General features: G+C 33.9%; 1 protein-coding gene across 3 annotated transcripts in view; it reads left to right on the top strand.

The window, feature by feature from the left end:
• Nucleotides 1–25786, top strand: part of FAM117B (family with sequence similarity 117 member B) — an 80697-nt gene that overhangs the window by 4599 nt on the left and 50312 nt on the right. The gene's annotated exons all lie outside the window — the stretch shown is intronic.

Here is a 25786-nt window from a genome sequence, read left to right as displayed (position 1 = left end):
ACATAAATATATAATATGATGACTATTGTGGAGTCGCAGGGAAGTGAATACTATAGAGGATGGGTATAGAAGTTTTGGCAGAGGAGATGCCTTTTGATTTAGATAGGCCGAGCCTTTTGCAATTAGTATTTGATTAGTTGATACCTGAGAGAGAGTAGTTTGAGTAGCATGTTGGTGGCACAAATCAGATTAAAGTGGTGGGTCAGGAAGTAGAGGTAATGATTATAAATTACTCTTAGGTAACTGAAAGAAAGGAAAGTGACAAACCAGGATGAATTGTTGAGATAAAGTTCATTTATTTATAGGATGGGGAAAACTTAAGCATGTTTTATAGGTTTGAGGAAAAGATTTATAGGAGAGTGAACGATGGCAAGTTCAAGAGAAGATGGAAATAGTAGATGGAGCAAGGTAATGGAAAATATGAGAGGCAGTGGGATGCAGCACATGGTAAACTCTGGAAATCTCAGAAGCTGACACTTTTTCCAAGGATGGGAAGGAAGTAAGGGTGGGTTAAGATGATATGTAACTCAGCAGTAGAAGGGAAGGAAGTTCAGAAAGTCAGCTACTTCCATCTCCAGACTACTTGAAGAAAAATGGCATATATGTCTTATTTTTAAATTTAAATTTTATTTTTTTATCAAAGTACTTGTATGTAATTTAAGATGTCAAATAGCACTAAATATATAATCAAATAAAATGTTCCCTTGCCACATCTCTTTCTACTATCGCTTCCTGCCTCCTAGACATAGTCACTTTTCTCCCCATTCACTTTGGAGTTTTTCATTCCAGAGATTCTTCATTTTGGGAGAATTTTCTTGTATAATTTCTCTTTCTTGTTATCTTCGTTTCATCTTTTTGGACCACCTGCTATGTGGGACCTCCTGGATTGAACCTGTACATTTCTTATTTCTGTCCTAGTGTCCATCTCTGTTCTTTTTGCTCTTTCTAGCAGATTTATTTTATCCTCCATCCTTTCAATTGATTTTTAACTTTTGGTCATCTTATTTTCATTTTTCAAGAGAATTTACCTTACTCTGTTATTGTTCTTTGTCTTATCAATGTCTACTAAATTATTATTTATTGACAGCATCTTCTAAAAATATTTATAAAAGGTATAAATATCCTCAAAGTGTTCTTTTGCTCTTTTGTGTTGTCCTCAGAGCTCTCTGTCTTGAGCTTTGTCTTTCGTGTTGGAAACTTTCCTCAGTTTTTTATTAATATTTAAATAAGACACAAAAATGCTGATAAGGTGTTCTGTGTGGGTTAGGTTGTTAGACTGGAGGGTCTTGCAATAGAATAGTGATGAAAAGACTCTCGAATGTAGTTTTTTTTTTTTTTTTTCTTCTTGGGCTAGTTTCCCCAGAGCAGAGTCCTACACATACCATATTTGAGGATATATCCTCTGTCCTTAAGTCCAGAGCTTGTCTAGTTAATCTCTCTAGAGCAGTTTTTCCAGATTTTTTTGCTCTGGAGAAATTGTTGGAATAATTTCTGTTTCTCAGGAAACCCCTGCATTCATGATCAATGAGTCAAGTTATAACGATATAGTAATAATTAATGCATTTCTGAGTACAGACTGATTTCTTTGTGGATCAGTTTATTTGGCCAACTGATTATAAGCCTATTCAGTATTTTGTATATTTTCACTTCTCATTCTTGGGGAAAAACATAGCCAGTATTAGCTTACCTTTCTGGAAATTAACCCCTTTTCTTTTCATAGATTTTTTTAAACTTCATAAGGCAACCACAGTACATTTTGATTAAATAATTGGAGTAAGTCAAATAGGACAATTTTTCTAAAGGTAGGCTTGGTAGATTAAATAAAGTTAGTAGTTATTTTTTTACAATATGAAAATTTACTGACAAGGTTGTATAGTAAAGCTAATAAAACCATGAGCAAAGATAATGTGAAAAAAGTTTAGCCTGATACACAATTTTGTATAAGAATTTGAAAAAATTATTTCTGAGTAACATGATCTGCCTCAGATATGTAGGTGTAGCAGAATTATTGTACACATATGTTGATTTCTTGACTTTGTTTATAGACCTATACATAAAATGGTATTTTCAAAAATAAAAATAAAATTTATCTCAAAGGCAAAAGATCTACTTGGGTGAGTTTTTGTTTGATGTATCCACATTTCATTTTTAAATGAAATGAAATATTTCTTTTTCTTGATGCTTGTTAAAAAAGAAAAAGTTTGTTTATTCGTGTAAGAAGTTGGAAACAAAGCAAGTTACTCTTTGCTTTTCTGTGAATGGCAAGATATTTTTCTTTCCGCAGAAGTCTAGATAGATCTTGTATTAGGGCAGATCAGGAAATCTTAAGTTGAGCTTTATAATCAGACTGCAGCTAAATTACCACTTATACATCTGCTTCCAAAACTTGGTTGAAACCTCTTTTCTGCTGTTGCCTCATTTCCTGTCTGTTGTCTTTGTGGGTTATACCTTTTTATTCCTGCAGTATTATTTTAATATGTAGTCTTCGATTTTCTGATAAAGGCGAGCATTAAGTCAAGGTGAAATCACCTATAGTTTATTCAAAAAAATCTATATGACATTTTTAATTGACTCATTTTTCTTTATGAGCTAGTGTAAAATTCTTTTGGAAGTAAATTTGGAAATTTTTTTGACTTCTCCCCCTCAAGATGCTGATTCTATAATTGTATGTTTTAGGCTACCTACTGGCATGTTTTCATCTTTTCCTCCTTTCTCTTCTCCTCTTTCTTCCTCTTTCTCCTCTTCCTTCCTCCTCTTCTACCTTCCTTCATTTCCTTTCTTTCTATGAAGGTAATATATACTTATGATAAAAATTATAAATGGTAAAAGAAAATACAATAAAGTCTTCCCCCATTTGCCTTTTAAGTTTGTTCTTAGAGAAATCCAGTTATTCCAGAGTTATATGCCATATGTGACAGTGCATATAGATTTATTCTGCACCATATGTTATTTTTTTATCAGGTTTCTTTTGAACATTTAGATCATTTCCAATCTTTTGCTGTTATCTGGTTCTGTGTTGGATATTCCTATTCTACTTTGTGCATTTATAGATGCATTTATCAATAGGATAAATTCTTAGAAGTGAAATTTCTTAGTCAAAGATGTACATTTTTCTGTCATCAAATATATTTTTAGAACTTGATATCAGTTCATATTTGAATTCCAAGATCCTGTTTCTTTTTTCTTATCTTCTTTCAGAGTAAGTATTTTTTGATTCTGTTTTATCTTCTTTATTAGTTATACCTCTTTATTATGCTTTTAGTGGTTGTGCTAGAGTAGCCCTGTTCAGAAGACCTTTTGTATGTGTTCTCTAACATTTCCCATTAGAACCTTATATTAATATACAGTCATGCGCTGCTTAACAATGGAAATACGTTTTGAGAAATTTGTTGTTAAATGATTTTGTTATTGTGCAAAATCATACAGTGCACTTAAACAAATTTAGATGGTTGAGCCTACTACACCTAGCCTGTGGTATACCACTGTTATCATATATGCGGCCCTGTCATATATGCGGCCCATCGTAAACAAAATATTTATGCAACGCATGACTGTACCTTCATTTCCTGCCTCCCATTATTTGTGCTATTTTTTGTCAAATATTTTGGTTCTCTGTTAAAAATCCCACAGCGCGTTGGTACCATTTTTACTTTAGATGGTTAATTACTTTTTAAAGCAATTAAAAATAAATCTTTTATATTTACTCTTATTTTTACCATGGTGGTTGTAATGTGAAAAAGAACTTATTTGAGAAGCAAAGAATTGATAGGACCTGTTAATTGATTAGATTTGAGGGACGAGGGAAATGAGAACATAAAGATAGATGGCTGAGATTTTTAACCTACTTGGCTGGTTGAGTTAATGTAGTTATTATTAATTAGTTTCACAAATGTTATTCTGCATGCATACAGAGTAGGCCATAGATTTTGGGGCATAATGCACTATAATTTTTTAACATTTTGGAAATAATATAATAATATGGAAATTTTGTAAGATAAAAAGGCTTTTTTTTTGTATGTTCCCTTCCAATTTATAATATTTAAAAATCCATAATTGTTATTTTATTTGCTCCTCTACTGGGATTTACTGAGATCTATCTAGTAGTTTCTGGGCAAACCATTTCATATTTATTATGTTTTCCCATTGTGTATGTATACTGATATTTGTAAAGATGAGGACAAATGGTCTGTTTGTATTATTTTAGAACTCATGTTCAGTTTATGTACATCAGCTTATACGGTATTGAGAAGAAATAGATTTGAAAATTAGACTATGAATTTTTGCAATATTCAGGGGTTAATAAAAAGAAAATATAAGAAGAGTAGTACTTAATGGCAAAAGCTCGATACGGTCATGTAGGACTCTAACGAGTCAGAGTGCTTTGTGTAAGTCAGGAATTGCTAGGAGACTTGTAGGATAGACATTATTCACTTCTCTAGAAAACAGTTGCCTTTAATGCTGTCCTTAAGAATTCTTGGAAAGAATATTCCTGGAAATCAATTTTGTGTCACAGGAATATTCCTGTCCTACTTCAGAGATGTTATGTCTTAATCATATAAGGAAGATTTAGGACCTGGACCTTTGGACAGTTTCCTACCAATTGAACTTTTTTAAAAAACTGTATTGCCCACCCAGAACATTTGTTAAAATTAGTCTATCCCTTTATCCTTTCAGTGGGTATGGGGAGAACTTGCAAGATTTAAATGAGACCCAATAAAAATTTCATTAAAATGAATGAAAGAATGGCTTCCTATTTTTTAAAAAGATAGATGAATGCAAAAACTTACACCCATCCTCTGTTTTTTTGTCACTGTTTCCTGTTGGTTTGGGTAGCACTGGATTTTGCTTGTTTTCAGTACTATTTTTTTGTCTTATAATTGAGTTTTGCTTTTGAAGATTATACTGCTAGTTCACTACTGAACGTAGTATTAGTATCTTTAGTAATCCATGGAAATTCTGTTGGAAGTCCCTGTCATACTGGAAAGTTTCATATTTTTAGTAATGGTTGATGAGATTTTGCTGAACCCACCTACACACTCGTCTGATACTTTTTTTTTATTAGTAGTATACTTCTGACTGCTAACTGGGTTTAAGTCCAAATATATAGCAAGAGGTTATAGAACAGTTTCCTCTCTGTAAAGCTTTTTGCCCATACAAGACACTGTCGCATCCATTTAAAAAAATGTTTGAAAATGACATAAAATTTTTAATGAGTCTGAACCTTCAAATAGGTAAGAAAGGATATATGGGGTTGAATATTCTTTCAAATCATTGAATTTTGGTTCAATCATTCTCTTTTTTATTTCCCTCCTTATAAATTATTTTAGTAAAACTTTCTTTGTAAATGTATGTTTGGAGGCTGGTATGAATGTGCATTTATTTATGTGTATCCAGTTAAGAAAAAAAAATCTCCAGAATTAAGAATATTTTGTTAAGTTTTAAATAATTTAGTGCTTTGTACTATTACTTTCCAAAAAAGGATTGTTATCAGTTTATCCTGTCAACAGAAAGGAACATTGTCTTATTGCTGTGAAGCCTTGTCAGAATTAGATGGCATGCCTTTAGTTTTGTGAGACAGAGCACATAATAGTTTTCATTTGTATTTCCTTACATATTTCCTGGGGTCGTAGTGAGTATTTGAGAGAATGTTTAATTACCTCATATAGTAGCCACTTAATGTCATTTAATAAGAAATAATTATTATTAATAACAGGGTTGAATATTCTTAAATGTTTGTTCACTGTTTACATGAAGTCTGTTAACTGTATATCTGTTAACTGACCATTTATTTATTGAAGATGTAGCTGTTTTAGCTGTTAATATTTTTAAAAGATTTGCTTCATTTTGGCAGGTGTATGTTGTGTCAGACTTATTGAGGTATAATTTACATACACTATCTTTTTTTGATATACTGTTGTATAGATTTTGACAAAGAACAGCTATGTAACTATAACCACAACTAAAGTATAGAGCATTTGTATCACCTGTAAAGTTTTTTCATGCTTTTTTAAGTCATTCTCCTTTATCTCTAGGCCATAGCAGCCACTGATTTGTTTTTGGTTCCTATGGTTTTACATTTTTCAGAATATCGTGTCGTATAAATGAGTTACTGTACAATACCTAACCTCTTGAGTCTGGCTTCATTTGCTTAGCATAATGTATTTGAGATTCATTCATGTCATTGCATGCATCAGTAATTTATTCCTTTTTATTTCTGAATAGTATTCCATTATATAAATGTACCCTAGTTTGTTTGTTCATTCACCAGTTGAAAGATAGTTGGGGGTGTTCATTCCTGATATTAGAAGTTTGTGTTTTTTCTTTTTTTTTTGTAGTTTGACTTGAGTTTTATCTTTTTTATAGAGCTTGTCAGACAATTGGCTTTTGGTTTCATTTACATTGTTATTTTTCTGTTTCACCGAGTTCTGTTCCTATCTTTATTATTTCCACTTGCTTTGGGTTTAATTTACTCTCTTTCTAGTTCCTTAGGTGGAAGCTTAAATTATTTGAGCTATTTTGGTAAATTTTTCTTTTTGAGATGGCTCAAGAAAAGCTTTTTGTGTGTGTTCTCTATTTTAATAGAAGTGATCTGTTTTTGAATCCAATTGTATAGTGAATATTTACATCTAGAGGAACAGGTGCCTGTGAATGGTACTTCTTGTGTTGATACTCTTTGTGTTATGTTTTAGACTAATCTCAAGTTGAACCTTAGCCATTGGGATTGTGGCTGGTAAGGAGATAATGGATATTTAGTGAAGTGCACATCTGGCATGGCTGAACCACAGAAAAGAGTGTTGGATGAGGTTGTAGAATAAGAATAGGGTAATAGTAATGTTAGAAGTAAAATCACTATCAAATCAGCCTTCATAGATCTGGTTAAAACAACTAGATCCTAAAAATTTTATTGAGAAACACCTGTCACATCAATGGACAGAACTATTCTACATGCGTAAACTTTTATCTAGAATGTAAACGTTTAGGAAGTACAATTAAAAAAAAATTCTGTTCTATATTTTTAAAGAGAGATTAGTAACAATTCTCTTCTGACATAAGCATTTATTTAAAATAGCATTATCCAAATTGTAGTACGGAGCAGTGGATTTGGGGTCCAAATTTCTTTATTTTCTGTATCAGTGAAGAAAGAGAGAAGATAGGAAGTAATATTTTAATTCATGCCTCAGGCGTTGGTTGCATGCCTCCAAATTAGGCTGTATTTATTCTTATTTCACAAAAGAGTGTACTCAGCCTCAGAGAGTTAAGTAATTTAGTATTTCAGAGAGTAAATGTGGGTTTTCAACTTACATCTATTTAGTTTTGAGACCTATGTTTTAAAAATTTTGTCACAGCATTAGTAATGTAATTTAGCCAAAATGGAATGAATAGGTATCATACTAAGCTTGGGTCATTTAAAGGAACACAAAAATAAGACATAATATATACCAGAAGTTTCTCCTTTCTATTTGGAGGAGTCTGTAGTAGACCTCTAAGGCTATCTGGTATAGGATTGTCTTTAGGGAAGCATAGAGAATAAATACACTGTTAAATCAATGGACAGACTGATCTGGAAAAATTGGTAGAACAAGTTGGAAAACATTTTCAGCAGAAATATTTTTTCAGCCTTTTAAACCTACATCTTGATTTGGTAAACACAAATAGGCCGTAATGTTAGAAATTGCAAAATGTACATGATTTCAGATATAAAGTGATAGTGATTCTAGGAGAAAAAATTTTAATTGTTAAAAAATACATCTCTATATTAATCATGTAACATCAGTGTGGATGGTTTTGCTTACTTGCCAGTGGGCTTGGCATTCTCACATAGTGTGGAAATCCGTGAGTTTATTTATAGAAATCTGTTTTTATTGCTAAAAGTGCAGTAAAAAATACTAGACTTGCAAAATAAATAAGGGAGGATGAAGTTTGCTTATTTGGGAGACGGGTAAACCAGAAGATGTTTCCCCCTGAAATACTTCAGATTGTTTTTTTTGAAAGTTACTCTGTTAGCTGATTCAAGCTTAAACTATATTAACTATCCTTAGAGATATTTTGGCCGAGAAGGGATATAACTGAGAGAAATATTCCTCACATTGTTTCAAATGGAATTTTTGAGCATGTCATTGTGAAAGTATTTCCTTAAATCTTCCTTCAGAAAAAATACTAGATGAGTAGTGCCTTTGTTTTTCTCTGAAATTTTTTATCTTTGAATGCTTTATTGATCAAAAATGAAATATTAAAGCACCAATTTATTTTATCCAACTTTATGAATATTTTGTTTGAGGTTGTACTTTTCTAGACTCTTGGTTGCAAATGACAACTCAGCTTAAACTATGTAGAATGACAATAGAATTGATGAAGTTCTAAATAATTAAGAACTTGGATAGATCAGTCTACAAGGGTAAGATGCTTTTAGGAAACTTTCTCATAGTTTCTTTGTCTTTCATCTGTGTCAATCTGTTAGCTTCATTCTGTCCTACTGTCTGAAAGCTACAAGTATTTATTGAATACCTTTTATGCACTAGACAAGATTTTAGTTGCAGAGAAGCAAATGATGAAATAAAACAGATTAAGTCTGTTTCCTCAAAGAGCATATGTTCTAGTGCAGGGACTTTTTCTACTTAGCAGGGAACAAGGCCATGATCCATTCCAGACTCATTTTTCCATCTGCAAGACCCATGAGGCAAGAGGGTTTCTTCCCCACCAACTCCAGCTAGAAAAATTCTAGAGAAAGACTATGTTAGGTTGCGTGCCCATTCTACAATCAGTTACTGCACTCAGAAGGATGAGGTATTATTATTAACCACACCTGGGTTGTTTACACACACCGTTCAGGGACCAGGGTAGTCTGTTTTCAAAAGAAAGGAAGAGGGAGTGGGAGAGTATCTACTAGATAGAGACAAGAGCTCTTCCTTGGTGTTCGCATTTTGAAGTTTAATTCCTTGTATTCAATGCTTAAAATAAACTTAGTGCATATACCGATGTTTTACAAATTTTGAAAGCTTGAAGGTTTTGGTCGTTATCCTAGTTTCTAAATATAGGGTAATTGTGATCTTCAGTTTGTTGTCCAAAGAGACAAATACCTTAATGATTTAATAAATTGTTTCCCATGTAATTTGCCACATTGACAGGAAAGTTGTAGTCATGTAGATTATAAAGACATAGTTTTGAAAATTAATGTTACATGACATTTTAGTTTAGGTTCCCCCAAAGGAAGATCATAAGGCAAGAACTTGTTTGGTTACCCTAGGAACAGATGTTGAGTGAGTAGGGAAGAGACAGGGAAGGGATGAAAGCCTTAAGGATGCATTTGTTAGTAGTATAAAAGAATGGACAACTGGAGCTCAGTCCTGCTGAGCACTTCTGATAGAGCATATGGAAAATACCTCAGAATTGTCCGTTGAAGGAAGAGGAGGCTAGGGTATTTATCTACTACCTCTTGTCGCTTAGGTTGAAGGTTTTGAGGGTGTTAACTCCCAGGCACTTTCTGCTTGCCCCACTGCCAAATTGAGTGTGCTTCTTCAGATAGAGAAAGCTCTTTTTCAAAGAAATACAGATGCTTGAGAAATTGTCCAGAGAACTGTTAATGGAAACTGCGAGTGCCCACCATAGTGACTGTGAATGGATATGGGTGGGGCAGTGATAGATTCAGGTGAAAGATATTGTATATACTCAAAATAGGTGAGTTTTTCCTTGGATTTTCAATGAAATTCCCACATATTGCTAGAATAACATAAGTACCTACACTAACCATGCTGCTCTCACCCTAGTTCAGTTTTTTTACTCTATATTATGGTAGTTAACACTTTCTCCTGAAACAAATGTCAGTCGCTTACCAACAACAAAGGTTTATCATGATCATGTAGGTTGGGTGGCTCCCTGGCAGAGCTTTCCTTCAACCAGTAACACAGAAATCCAAACCAAAACCCCACTATCTCAGAGTCCTTTCTGTCCACCATTTAGACAGAAAGCATGGAGAAAGGTAGACCTGTTCTTATGTAAGCTTTGAACATTGTCTCTGATCCACTTAGCAATGAAGAAGTTTCACTCAGCTGTTAAGATTTCATTAATTTTAATAGTGGTCTCCAAGGTTTTTAAATCACATATCTTCTTCCTTAAATTATATATTAAACCCATGCAATTAATGTTTTCTTTATTGGTGTGTACATCACAAACAAAAGTAAAGAGCACTTACTTAGTTTTTCATAAAATTGAAGATTCTTACTTAAGTCATTAATTTGGCATCTAGCAGAGAAACGCAGTGGCATTTCTTAATTTCCTCTTTATAACTAAAGTTTTGGCGCCAGTTGGTATATGTTCTCAAAAGGGTATTTCCAGTGGCTGAATGATTCTACATGATTAAAAGTAGAGTTTCATATAAACTTTAACAATTTTCATAGATTATAATATGTTCTCTAATCCAATCTAAAATTTCTTTTTTAAATTGTGGTTTGCATTAGTTTCATCACATGGGATTTAGATAAAAGGCCTGCATGCTTAGCATTTTCAAACACACAATGCTGAGAAAGTGAACACCTCACCTTTGTCCAATATACATGAAAATCCTCTTCAGTTTCTGCTGAAAAAATGAGCTCAAGAGAGCAGTCAGTTGAGGAGGACATGTTGAACATGAGCCCTCAGCTCAGGATATATGTGTTTCTGTTTCTTTTTGGGTGATTTCAACATGCTTATTCTTCGGGTTTCAGCCTGATGACACTTCCTATTTCATAAGCTTCCAGAGTGATCTACATTTCTACCTTTTTAAGACTCGTTAGGCTTCTGATTGCTGTTTAGAACCTACATATCCCATCAGAATATAAATAAGCGAAGGACCTGGGATATGTTGGTTTCCAATAATTTTTAATTTTTAAAAATAAAAAGAAACAGACATGATTAAAATAAAGTTCGTGCCTTTCAGAAGAATTTTAAGATGAAAAGTAAATATTCTTCATGGCTCCCTAATAACTTTTTGACTATTCTTGCAGAATTTTTATATAGTAATACACATCTCACACACATACATATATTTTATAAACTATTGACAAATTTAGTAGAATGATACACTGTATACAGTCACACATATTTTTATTGTTAAATTTGGAGAGCTTTTTATACATAGAGCTATCTCTTCAGAAGGACTATATTTATTTTTAATTTTTTTTGAGATATAACTTACATAAATGTCACTCATTTTGTTGAAATTGTATCCCCTATGCGGGTGTATCACAATTTAATAATGTTAATTGAATGCATAAGATAGGTGGCAGGGTAGGCATATATGTACATTAATATTTGAAATTATTTTATTACAAAATAGGTGTAATGTACGAGGGATGATGCTAAGTGCTCTTCATAAATTACAACAAAATTCTCAAAAAAATCCTCACAAATCTTAAAGGTACTGTCATAATTATCCTCATTTACAGAGGGGGAAACTGAAATCAAAGAGATGTAAGTTACATATGCAAAATCATCTAGTAAATGGCAGATCAAGATTTTTAATCTAAACAGTCTGGTAACAGAGCCTCTGTTTTAGCCACTGTATTCTACTGGCTCTTTCTAGGAGTACTAGGAAAATGGGAAATAGAGTCCAGGGCAAATTTGGAGAAGTTTTCAACTGCTAGATTAAGTTTATAGATTTATTCAGTGTGTATTATGGAATCATTGAAAACTTTTGAGAGAAGTAGTAACCTGAACAAATGGTAGCAGAAGGTAGGATGATGGAGAGAGGGAGAGGCTGGAGGCAGACTAGCTTGGTGCAGTTGTCAAATCAAGAAATGACAAAACCTGAAATTAGTACAGTAGTAGTAAGTATGGAAAGGAAGGAATGATTAGAGAGGTATTGTCCTTTGAGTGTTTGGCAGATCGTGTTCATAAATGAAGTGAGCCTGTTGCTTCAAGAAAAAACAACTGACAGTATTTGCTGCTAATAATAAAATTTGAGCTTTTGGGTCAAAACCAGAAATTTGGAAAACTTGTATTTGCCATTATAAGCTAGGCTGCATCTGAACATTTAGAGAATTTTCTAATAAGATTGGTGGTGATATTAACCAATAGGATTTGGTGTTGTTTAATGAAATATATCAACATTTGGAAGATCTACATAACTTAGGGATCCACTGTTTTTCAAATAACCAATACATGTTGTAAAAATTATACAGGAGTAAAATATTCATTTAAAATGTAAGACGTCACAGTGGCCAGGACATGGAAGCAACCAAAGTGTCCTATGATAGATGATAAGATAAAGAAACTGTGGTACATATATACTATAGAATATTCTTCAGCCATAAGAAGAGATAAGCTGTCATTTGCGACAACATGGATGGACCACAAGATAATCATGCTAAGCGAAATAAACCAGATAGAAAAAGTTGAAAATCACATGATATCACTAATATGTGGGATATAAACCTAAAAGCAGTAAACAGACAGGACAAACAGAGACTCATGGACAGGGACTAGTGGTTACTAGAGGGGAGGGGGAGGGGGGAAAGGGGATGGGGAGGAAGATGGAATTAAAAGGGGTCAAATAGTTGGTGACAGAAAGAAATCTAACTATGGGAGGTGAACACACAATGTAAATATATATATATGCCTTACAGTTAAAATGTACATCTGAAACATCAGATTTTGTTAATGTCACCATAAAAAATTTAAAAAATAAATTTAAAAAAATAATAAAAATTGCAAGATGGGTGAATAGATTTTATTGTAACAGAGTATGAAAAGTTCATTAATGTGATTTCAGATTTTATGTTGCAACTAAACCTTAAGAAATCACCATTGTTAAATTTTGGTATAGTATCAAAGAATAACCACAATTTTCTGAAAGTGCCATTAAGACTCCTGCTTTTTTCCAACTACATATCTGTATAAGGCCAGATTATTTTCAACTACTTCAACCAAAACAACATTTCGCAATAGACTTCAGGAGCAGATAGGAGAATGCAGCTGTCTTCTATTAAGTCAGACATTAAAGAGATTTGCAAAAATGTAAAATCAATAATTTTGTTTTGTAAAATGGTTAGTGTTCATAAAAATATTTAAGCATGTAATGGATTTATGATAGTTTTAACTAATTACTAAAGAGAAAAAGAAAGGTATTGTCTTGGTGAATCTTACAGTTTTCTGTTGAAGGGTTACAGGAAAGGAAATGGTTAAGTGATTTGGGGAGGCCAAGAATGCTTCTACCTCAGGGCTCTTTCACTTGTTCTTCTCTCTAGCTGTACCACTCCTCATTCTTTATGTCTTTCTCCTATAGTCTATCTAAGATCTCTATTCAAATGTTACATCACCAGAAAGGCTTTCCCTAACTTTTATATAAAATGGCAATCCCAACTCCTTTGCCTTTCTTGATGTTTCTGTATTATTAGCACTTGACATATTAATTACAGGTTTTATGGTCTCACTTTTCCTGTTAGAATATAAGTTTTATAATAGCAGAGACCCTTCTATTTTGTTCATTCCTAGACCTATAATACATACTCAATAAATGTTTATTTAAAGAACCCTATGGAAGATAGGCAACACCAGAAGATGAATGGAGAAGGTAATAGAAATGATAGTTTCAGAATTGCTTGTAGCTCACCTCTCTAGATGTATATGGTGGACAATTCTAAATTTATGCCTCATTCAAGGGGGTAGAGAGAGAATTGAAGCTAATGGTGTGGATGTTAAGTACAGCATGATGGATGCACTGATTGATAATAAAATTCTAAAGTACCTTTTGAAGAATGAAGCTTAAGTTCTTTTTTACTTTTTTATTTGATTCTTTTATTGTCACTCTTTGAAGACTGATATTAACAAGCATTTATTGGTTGAAAATGGATGTTTATTTTAGGTTTTTTCCCCAATTATTTGCACAAGACATGAAAGACTACATTGGGAGCTCAGAAAGGAGTTATGGCGTACTTATGAACTAAGGTAGCATGAACTTTGGTTACAGTTGGCTGATGTTGTGTATGGTGGAGGTCTAAGGTCTTGCTTCATCATAAAGCATTTCCTCTTACTGTTGTTTTGGACTTGAATTTAGTGTAAAAAAGTTGCTACTACCTGCTTTAGAGTGATGAATTAAAAGCTAATTATTCCTTCTACCCCATTTCTTAAAAAGCTTTTAATTTTTTTCTTTACCTTTATAAAGAACCTTCTTTAAAGGGTCATGGTATCTAACTTCTCACTTCCTACTCATGCCTCAAAGTATCCAGTGTGACTCTGCTATTGACTTTATTGAAATGTTCTTGAAAGGGAGTCCAGGGTCCTCTACCTGTGAAGTGTGTGTTTGTTTTTGTTTTGTTTTGTTTTTCCTGCTTAATCCTTGCAGCATTCCAGAGGCAACCTCTTTCCCATACTTCTCTTTCTTTGCAGGTCTCTGAAATGTTCTTGTTTCCTAGGGTTCCATTCTGCTTTCCCTTCTCTTATGCTTCATTAACTGTGCATCTATGGCTTTAACCTGTTTATACACTGATTATTTCTAAATTTCTCCTGGCACAGAACTCTAGACACTCTTTTACACACTTTAATGTGAAACACTGCCTATTAAGTCTCAATTTAATATCCTGTAGCTATACAACGGTTTTGAAATGGAACTAATTGTATCTTTATTTCCTAAGTCCAAAACTTGGGGAAGCCAAAATAATGCTAGGTGGTATCTACTGCATCTGGGCATTGTGTAAACATTCTTACTTAATCTTCATAGCAATTCTATTTATTTTACAGATACAGTAAGGGGGATTCAGAACAGTTAAGTAACTTAACCAGGTGGTGGTATAACTGATGGAGTTGAATTTGAAGCTGATCAGGATAGTTTCAGGTTTTGTACTTTATCCACTTTGCTGGATATATGTTCACTCTCTCCACCCCCTCTCCAACATGAACACAGTGCACATAGACGCTAAGAGGACCCAGTACTACTGACTTCTCGAATTGTTTTGAAATACTTTGTGTTTCTTGATATTAGTTGCCTTGCTCACTTGGATTATTGCAGTAGCTACTTGTTCTTTCTCACTGTTTTTTCTCCATCTATACTACTGTGTAATTTTTTTTCTTTTTTCCTTTTATCTCAGCTTTATTGAAATATACAATTAATTGTTCATATTTACATTGTACCATTCAATGAGTTTTTTCCAATTATAGTTGGCATACAATAATATATTTGTTTCAGTTGTAATCATGATTAGAGAGATCTATACAACCCACAAAGTGATCACACCACTAAATCTAGTATCCCTCTTCCCCTTTACAAATATATTACATTATGAACTATTTTTCTTATATTACACTTTATATCTCCATGTCTGTTTTGTAACTGTCCATTTGTACTTCTTTATCCCTTTGCCCTTTTTTGCCCTCAACCTCCTCCCATCAATTAGCTCTCAGAATATTCTCTATGAGTTTGTTTTCATTTTTGTTGTTGTTTATTTTGTTCTTTAGATTCTACATGTACGTGAAATCATGTGATATTTGTCTTTATCTGACATATCATTCAGCACAATACCCTGTGGAACCATCAAGGCAATATCTTTTTCTTTTCCCTTCTTTTTAGTGTGTGTATGTGTTTTACTCTGAAGTGAGTCTCTTGTAGGCAGCATATGTAGGAGTCTTTTTTCTTATCCATTCAGCCACTTTATTTTTTGGTTGGAGCACTTAATTATTTTCCATTTGTGGTATTTGTTGATAAAAATGTAGTTATTACCATTCTTTTCATGTTTTTGATACATGATTTTTCTTCTTAAAGAAGTCACTCTAACATTTCCTGTAATACTGGCTTGGTGTTGATAAATTTCTTTAGCTTATTTTTGTATGGGAAATTCTTTATCAACTCTAAATGATAGCTTTGCTGGATAATGTACTCTTGGTTGTAGAGACTAGGTTTTCATCATGTTGGATATTTTGTGCCAAACCCTTCTGTCCTGCATAGTTTCATTTGAGAAGTCAGCTGCCAGTGTTATGGGCGCTCCCTTGTAGGTAACTAACTGCTTTTCTCTTGCTACTTTTAGCATTCTCTCTTTGTATTTAACCTTTGGCATTTTACTTATGAATGATGTATCTTGGTGTGGGCCTCTTTGGGTTCCTCTTTTTTGGGGACTCTCTGAGCTTCTTGGGGTTTTATGTCTATTTCCTTCACCAGGTGAGGAAGTGTCCCATTATTGTTTCTTCAAGTAGCCTCTTGTTTTCCTTCAGGTACCTCTGTGACACAGATATTTTTACATTTAATTATGTTTCATAGGCTCTTTAAATTATTATTATAGTTTTGGCCTCTTTTTTTCTTGTCATTCTCTTTGAGTGTCATTGGCTTCCCCGTCCTCTATTTTGGTGATTTGATCTTCTTTATCCACTCTGTTAATTCCTCTAATGTACTCTTCATCTCAGGTAATGTGTTCTTTATTTCTGACTAGTTCCCTTTTATAATTTCCATTTCTATTTTTATGCTTTTTTTTTTTTTTTTTTAAATCTCTTTGTTAAAGTTCTCACTGAGTTGATCTCCTCTTCCCTTAAGTTCATCGAGCATCTTCATAACCAGTGTTTGGAACTCTGAATCCATTACATTGCTTAACTCCATTATTGCTGGATATCTGTTTTGTTCTTATGGTTCCTGCTTGTTTGTCTTTCTATTTTGGCTATGTTTCTGTGTCTGTTTCTATGTAGTAAGCAAAGCTCCTAAGTCTCCCGGTCTTATTAGCATGGCTTTGTGTAGTAGGTATCCAGTGGCATAGTCCTGAGAGGAGTTCAGCTGCAGACCAAGTTTAGCTCCAGTCTGTGCCCCTGGGGCCACCTGTTAAGTTTCAGCAGGGAATTCACAGATGCTGTGCTTATGGTTGCCTCAAGAGTCCACACCAGAAACCTAGGCCACCTGCCACCAGTGAGACTTGGCGCTGCTCAGCAAGGAGCACGGGACTCACCCAGGACACAACTGGATATGGCTTGGGTGGGACTGCAAGTTGGGGGAGACAGAGTTTCAAAGAATCCTCTGGGCTTAGCGACATCTCTTACCCATTTTGATGAGTGACACCTATGGAGGTAGTGCATCTGCACACTGGGATGGTGAGAGGGCTCAACAGAGGAGCAATGAGTACCACTGATACTTCCACCCGGGAGAGAGCTTTGTCTCCAGCCCTTACTCTGCCAACTCAGTGTCCCCCTGTAAGCACTTGGTTCCCCCCGTGCAGCCAACCTAGTGCTGGTGCTCAAAGCAAGCAGGTCCGTCACCACCAAAGTCTGCTCACAGACATGGCCCCTTTAAGAGGCACCTGCTGCTGCTGGCTGCCGCTGCGATAATCTCTGTCTCATTCAGATGCTAGGGACCAGGCAGCCTCACGTCTTCGTCCCCTCCTACTACTGCAAGGTGATTTCTTTTTTCTCTCCCTAGTTGTAGTACTTCTGTTCATCTAGATCCCAGGTGACCTTGCTTGCTGTTTGCTCTGTGTCTTTCACAACTTTGATTTGGTTGCAAGAGGGATGAAGAAAGCCTCTATCATCTATGCCATTTCTGTGTAAAACTTTTTTTGTAAAATGCAAATCTCATTATGTCATTTTTCCTATTATCTTCAGGATAAAATCCAAAATCTTTGGCATAACATCAAGATCATCTCTGTCCAATTCATGGTAATATAGCCTGGTCTTTTTGCTTCACCCATTATAAGGTACATGTAATTCTTAGAGCTATATTTCACAATTTTTTTTTGTTGTTGTTATTTAGGCATGTCCTTTCCTTCTCCATCACTGTCAAATTCATATTTTTAAGAGTTGGATCAAATGCCACCTCTTTCACAAAACCTCTGCTCTTTATGCCTTTCCTTTCCCCTTGGGTATCCTTCATTCATTAGTACCTTTGTCATACTTCTTGTAGGTATGACCTCTTAGGTAGGCAACTTCTGACATGGCTCCTGATTGGTCCTACCTCCTGGCGTTTATGCCCTTGTATAATTCCTTCCCCTTGAGTGTGAGCTGGACCTAGTGACTCATTTCTGACAAAAGTGAAGAGATGTCACTTATCAGGTTAGAAAAAAAGTTGTCACTTGGCTCTTGCTTTCCTAACCTTACTTACTCTCTGTCAGAGACTTTGTTCTGTTGGGGTAGCAACTCGTTAGATTTAATTAAATGGAGAGGCCCAAATGTCAAGAAATGGTTATCTCTGGCCAACGACAGTCAGCAAGGACCTGAGGTCCATTTGCCATTAGCCATATGAATGAGCTTGGAAGCAGGTCCTTTGTTTGAGCCTTGGTAACTGCAGCCCAGTTGACTGAAATGTTGTTATGTGGTACATGATTGCATATGTTTTATTTTTAATCATGAAATGCTGGAAACAACCTAAATCTCCATAAACAAGTTATTAGATAACCAAATTATAGTATATTGTTTTCATCTGGGTTCTCCAGAGAAACAGAACCAATTGGAGATCCTCCCTTTCTTTCTCTCTCCCTCTCCATCCTATTGAGACAGTAGGTAGGTAGAGATTATTTATAAGGAATTGGCTCATGCAGTTATGGAGGTTAAGTCCCACCATCTGTAGAAGTCAAGCCGCAGCTCCAGAATTATCAGTGGCATAGTTACAGTCCGAGTTCAAAGTTCTGAGAACCAGGAGAGCTGATGCTCTAAATTTCAGCCCAAGTCCAAGTCTGAAGGCAGAAGACCAGTAAATGCAGAGAATGAATTTTCTCTTACTCATTCTACTTAGGTCTCTAATGAATTGGATTGAGGCTCATTCACATTGGGGAGGGCAATCGCTTCACTCAGTTTACCAGTTCAAATGTTAATCTCACAAGGCTGTCCACTATCACCACCGTTATTCAGTATAATATTGGAGGCTCTAGTGAGTGCGGTTAAGCAAGAGAAAGAAATAAAAGACATTCAAATAGAAAATGAAGTCAAATCGTCATTATTTGCAGAAGACATTCTCTATATGGAAAAACCTAGATTCCACAAGAACACTTCTAGAAGTAATAAATGCAGTAAATGAGTTCAGAATACAAAATGTTAAAAAAATGTATAGTATTCCTATACCCTAATAATGAGTTGTCAGAAAAATAAATGAAAAAAAAAATTCCTTTTGCAATTGCAACTAAAAGAATAAAATACCTAGGACTAAACCTAATGAAACATGTGAAGGACCTATATAATGAAAACTATATAAGACCCTATTAAAAGAAATTGAAGAAGACAGAAAGAAATGGAAAGATATTCTGTGTTCTTGGATTGGAAGAAACAACATAGTTAAAATGACCTTATTACCTAAAGCATAATACTGATATAATGCCGTCCCCATCAAGATCCCATCAGCACTTTTTAAAGAACTAGAACAAAAAAAATCAAATTCGTGTGGAAGCACAAAAGACCCCAGATTGCCAAAGCCATCCTAAGAAAAAGAGCAAAGCTGGAGGTGTCACTCTGCCCGACTTCAGATTATACTGTAGAACAACAGTAATCAAAACTGCATAGTATTGGCAGAGAAACACACACCAGACCAGTGGAACAGAATTGAGAGTCTAGAAGTAAACACACTTTTATATGGGCAATAATTTTTAACAAAGGAGCCAAGAACATAACAATAGAGAAAAGAAAGCCTCTTCAATAAATGGTGCTGGGAAAAGTGGAAAGCCACATGCAAAAGAATGAAACTAGACTGTTGTCTGTCACCACAAACCAAAATTAAAACGAATTAAGAACCTGAATATGAGACCTGAAACAACAAATCGCATGGAAGACATAAGAATTAAACTCATTGACCTTGAACTTAAAGAGGATTTTATGAATTTGACCACAAAGGCAAAGGAAGTAAAAGCAAAAATAAATGAATGAGCTATATCAAATTAAAAAGTTTTTGCACAGCAAAAAAACAAAAATAAAAACAAACAAAAACTGTCAATAAGGCAAAGAGCCATCCAAATGGGAAAATATATTTGCAAGTAATGCCTCAAATAAGAGCCTAATATCCAAAATATGCAAAGAACTCATATAACTCAATAACAACAAAAAGAACAATCCAATTAAAAAATGAGCAGAGGACCTGAAGAGACATTTCTCCCAAGAAGACATGCAAATGGACAACAAACATACCAAAGGATGCTCAACTTCACTAGCTATTAGAGAAATGCAAATCAAAACCACAGTGAGATACCATCTCATACCTGTTGGAATGGCTATCATCAACAGGACAAGTACTAACAATTGTTGGAGATGGTGGGAAAAAAAGGAACCTTCATTCACTGCTGGTGGGACTGCAAATTGGTACAACCACTATGGAAAACAGTATGGAGGTTCCTCAAAAAACTAAGAATCAATCTACTATATGATCCAGCAATCCATCTATTAGGTATTTACCCAAAAAACTTGGAAACATTTATCCAAAAAAATATATGCACATTGATGTTCATAGCAACCAAAGTGTCCTACAATAGATGATTGGATAAAGAAGTGGTACATATATACAATGGAATATTACTCAGCCGAAAGAAGAGATGAAATTCTGCCATTTGTGACAACATGGATAGACCTTGGGATAATCATGCGAAGTGAAATAAGCCAAACAGAAAAAGTTGAAAACCACATGGTATCACTTATATGTGAGAGATATAAACCTAAAAGCAACAAACAAACAGAGAGGGGAGGTAGAGGGAGTAAAAGGGGTCAAATATGTGGTGACAGAAAGAAATCTAACTATGAGCGGTGAACACGCAATGCAATATATATGACTTACTGTTGAATTGTACACTTGAAACTTACTGGCTTTCATTAATCACTGTTACCATAATAATAAAAAAAAAAAAAAAGACGTTAATCTCATCTTGAAACACCTGCCCAGACACATTCAGAATAATATTAACGAATTATCTGGGCACCCCATGGCCCAGTCAAGTTAACACATAAAATTAACCCTCACATACTCTACTCCCATACAACAGAGTATTCCTTGGCAGTAAAAAGAATGAACTACTAATACACAAATGGATGAATCTCACACAAAATATGCAGTCAGACACAAAAAAGTACATACTATATGATTACATATATGATTATATGACTTTTAAGAAGGCAAAAGTAATCTCTTAGAGAAAGCATGTCAGAGTTTACTTTGGTCCAAGTGTGGAGAGAGTGTCTTGAAAAGGGGCTTTTGGAATCATTGTAGGGCGATGGCAATATTTTAAATCTTGATTGTGATGGTAATTTAAATGGATATAGTTGTTCTTCAGAACTCTTCAAATCATACACTAAACTAAACCTTATGTTTAACAAAAGGGTAGTTACTAATTGGACTTAAAATTTTCTATAATTTTTTTTTAAGGTATTATGTCTACAGGAAATGAGTTTGGTTAAATTAACCATTTAGTTCTTATTAGGATTAATTATTAATTAGATACTACTGTGTCTGTATCAGTTGTTAGTTTTCTGTTAACGTATTATTGAAAACTGAATGGAGAAATTAACTGAAGAAACAAAATTAGAAATAAAGAATGGAAATATGTTTTTTCTAAATTTTCATAGTTCATAAATAAGTTCTCATGTAAGTTTATCATTTCAAAACATTTAGTATCTTTAATCATGATTTATTTTCCATCAGTTTCCTTATTCTCCAATTTTGGACATGATTTTTACTATTGCAAATGTAATGAATATCTTTGGATTTAAAGCCCTTTTCCATATTTGATTATTCTTTATACATACCTAGATATATAGAGAATCATTGAATCAATGGTTATGAACTTTAAAAATATAGATAATAAGTTCACATGTCAAATTTAAAAGGTACATTTGGGAAGACAGTGAAATATCTCCCTTGTACCTCCCTGTCTGCCAGCCATCCAGTTTCCCTTCCTGGAGGCAGCCAGTGTCATCAGTCTTTTGTATTTCTTTCTGGATACATTTTGTATGTATGTGTATATACCTACATATGTAGGTGTGTGTATCTGGTGTGTCAGAGGAAGTTTAGACAGCAGGGTAAGTATACATATACTTTTATAAGGATTTAGTCACTATGCACACTAAGATAAAATCATTTACATTTAATTTTACTTGAATTTATTAAAAGAGAAGGAAGCTAAAATGAAACTGAAGGAGCCTCCTGCAATTTAAATATTTCTTCATCAAAAGAAAAGATCTCTATGAGATTAAGAAAGATTAGAAGTAATATTTTGTAAATACTGATAAATTGCCAGTAAAATATGGCTATTTTAGAACTTAATATTGAAATGCAAATAAAGTGGTATTTTTAAAATCTTTTATAGATTGGCAAAAATTGATAAAATATACTTCACAATGTTGGCAAGTGAATATTGTTATGAGGTCAAAATTCTTTGTAGTGGAAGGCAATTGGCAGTACTTAAAATTTTAAAATGTGTGTATCCTTGGATATATAGTTTGATGTCTAGAAATTTTTTTACAAGAAAATAAGCGTAAAAATATATTTTTTGGCCACTGAAAATATCTGTCAATATGGGATTAAGTTATGGTGTGTCCTAGGATACTATATAGCTATTAAAAGTGGTGATATATTATTGATTTATATTTATTGCAATGGGAATAGGTTGTCAACATGCCCTTTTCATTTCTCAACAGTAAGTAATAGCAGATCAGTAGGACCTCATTTATATAAAATTGTATGTGTATATAAGTGTAAACAGATCTGGAAATACTTATTACAATGTTTTTCTCTGAGTGGTGGCTGATTGGGTTTTTATTGTTTTTGGTACTGTTAGGTTTCTTTATACTGAATATTTATCTTTTTTATGTCTAAAAACAGGAAAGGTTTTTTTCCCTTTGTTTTTGAATACATGAATGTGTCTAGTATATCTCTTCTGCTTGTTAAATGATTTTGTGGATAACAGGAAGTATAGTCTTTAAGCCAGTACCCAATCAAGCTCTACAAGAACCTAAATCTAACAAGGTCTGTAGAACCTTTGTAATACCTAGGGGCCATGGTTTGGGATGCTGTAGTGTTGCTACTGAAGCTACACAGGAACCAGTTGAACTGGTCCAGATGTTTGGAAAGTTTTGAACTCCAGAGCCCAAAGGCATTGACGGAAATTTTAAATGCCACATCCTGCCGAAGTTAATTTATAAAAAATTTTGATTTTTAAAAAACTAAGTTTGAACCTTTGTTTTGTTGTTTTAATCTACTTGGTTTTTTTTTTTTAAGCTTTATTGAGGTAGAATTAAATAAAATAAGGTATTTAAAGTATTGATTTGATACTGTATAAACTGTGGAAAGGATTCCTCTCATCTAGTTTATTAACACATTCATCACCTCATATATATTTTTTTTTTCTTTTTTGGTGAGAACATTTAAGTTCTACTCTCTTAGCACATTTCAGTTATATAACAGTGTTATCAGCTACAGTCACCACGTTATATATCATCCTCAGACATTACTTATTTATCTTATAGCTGCAAGTTGTACCCTTTCATCAACCTCTCCCTATTTCCCCCATTACCTGGCAACCTCTTTTTTACTCTGTTGTTTCTGTAACTTTCACTTTTATTTTTTATTTTTTTTTGGCTCCACATGTAAGTGATACCATGCAGTATTTGTTTATTTTCTTTGGAGTAAGAAAAGAGTATCTGAATTTATTATTTATTGCACGCAACTGGCCGTTGATAATGATAGTAACATTAGAAGTCATTCTCTTCGCTGCCTATATGTCAGCTACTGTCTTAATCACTGGAATGGGTGAAAGTAAAATTCCTTCTCTCCAATATTGCACTCTTTCATGGAACACTGGAACAGTCAAGGAACCATTTCAGTGAACCATGCTATGGCAGCACACAGGAGGGCTTTTGACCTAAAAATTGACGTGTTTCTTAAACATGAATTAGCCAAACCAAAGAAAGGGATATGAAGGTGGTAGAGACAAAGTCCTGGAGGCATGCAAGGACATGGCACATGTTGGGAACTGCAAGTTGTTCAGCATAATAGCAATTGAGGTAGTGTGGCAAGAAAGTGAGGCTGGAGAGACGAGAATATGAAGGGTCTTGTCAGCTGTCAGAGTCTTTTCCTCTGGACTTTCTTATAAATACAAAATACAGCCTTTGTTCATGTAGACTGGGAATCTTTGCGTCGTCTTTGACTTTTGAGGCTCCCTTTCCTCCTTTTAACTCCCTCGTAATTAAGCACTAAATCCTGTGGGAATGTGGATTGAAATGAAATAATGACAAACTAGATATAGACTGTGTGTTCTTTAGAGCAGAATTAAGTCTTTTTAATTTCTAGGTCTTAGTGCTGGCTCACAGACCCTTAGTAGATATGTAAATGGATTAGTTATAGGAATGGAGTTCAGAAAAGAAAAGGTTTAGTGTTTTTACATGTGATCACGTGTCACTTTTCTATTTTCCATTTCATTATAGAAAATCCATTAGTCTTAGGAAGCCTAATTGAAAGGTCAACTCTTAAATAATTAATAATCTTGAGAGATAAATCAGACCCATTAGTAAAGTCTGTTTGATTAGTTGTACTTGCGAGTGACTGAAGCAGCAGCATAGAGAAGAAAAGTGCCAAGACAGCTTTTAGCAATTTGTTTTTAATAAATATACACCAGTTTACATAGTGTGTTTGCCTTTTTTTCCCCTAGCTTAGAACAATCTTCTTGTGACTATCCCAATAGAGATTAATTTTTTTAGAGGAAGAATTATGAATGTGAATGTTTATTGCTTTTCACTTGTCACAATTAATAATGTGGGACATGCTTTCTTGAACTTATGGCTATGTACTGCATTTCTTTTCAGTTTACTATAAAAGGACTGTATACAGAGATAGCGTTTGTAACAATTAGTTATTGTTTTGGTGAAATAATTGTGCCATTTTGAAAGCAAATTATGTATCCGAGGCATATCTATAAAGCAGCTTTAATGATTATCAGCAACACAGCTGCTGTAACTGTTATCTTAGTGGAATTGAATCTTTTATTATTTGGGTCACATAATCAGCAACTGAACTTTTATACTTGTAATTATACAAGACCCTTATTAAGACATAATGTAATACCAAATAGAAGAGAGGTGTCTTAACATGTTTTCATATATAGCCTTAAGAAGAGCAAGGTATTTGTTCTATAAAATTAGAATGATAGCATTATAATATAATCATACATATGAATATATTTATTTTTAATATTTTAAGCCCTTTATTATTATTACTTTTTATTTTACAGCATAAATAGCTAAACCTGCTCCCTTCCCCCATTAAAAGGAGATACAAGGATGTTTCTTCTACATAACCTCTAACTTCCTGTTACCTCTAGTTTTTTTAGTTTTTATTTTTGGCTTATATCTGAGTACATCCTGTAGCTTGAAATGGAAAAGATTTTTGCATGTGTGACTTCAATTATAGCTCCTACAGCCTGGTTAATATGTTTTCTTACAGTCTACTTATTGTAAAAATCTTACTAAGATATATGTCTTATAGAGCTGTTTAAAGTGGAATTTTACTTATAACTTTTAGTTGTCTCATATCCTTTTGAGTATAAATGATATGATAAATGAGCATTTTACATATCATACCTGTTTAATCTTAAAACCAAGATGAATGTTTTAAAATGAATATACATTTGTGTGGGTTTTTTTTTTTTGTAAAGATAATTTGCAGTTGTAAGAAATACTACAAGAGAGCTCTTTTGTATACTTTGCCTAGTTTCCATGAATGACAGCATTTTATAGAACTGTTATAAAACATCACAACCAGGATATTGACATTTACAACCCACTGCTCTTCACATTTCTTAAGTTTACTTGTATTCATATGTATGTGTGCACATGTATGTAATTCTGTCCTGTTTAATTTTCTTTCTTTGTATGTTTGTATATC

The sequence above is a fragment of the Rousettus aegyptiacus genome, unplaced genomic scaffold, assembly GCF_014176215.1.
Source record: "Rousettus aegyptiacus isolate mRouAeg1 unplaced genomic scaffold, mRouAeg1.p scaffold_m13_p_2, whole genome shotgun sequence".
NCBI lineage: Eukaryota > Metazoa > Chordata > Mammalia > Chiroptera > Pteropodidae > Rousettus > Rousettus aegyptiacus.
The sequence above is the reverse complement of the archived record's forward strand: the minus strand, read 5'-3'. Positions and strand labels throughout refer to the sequence as shown.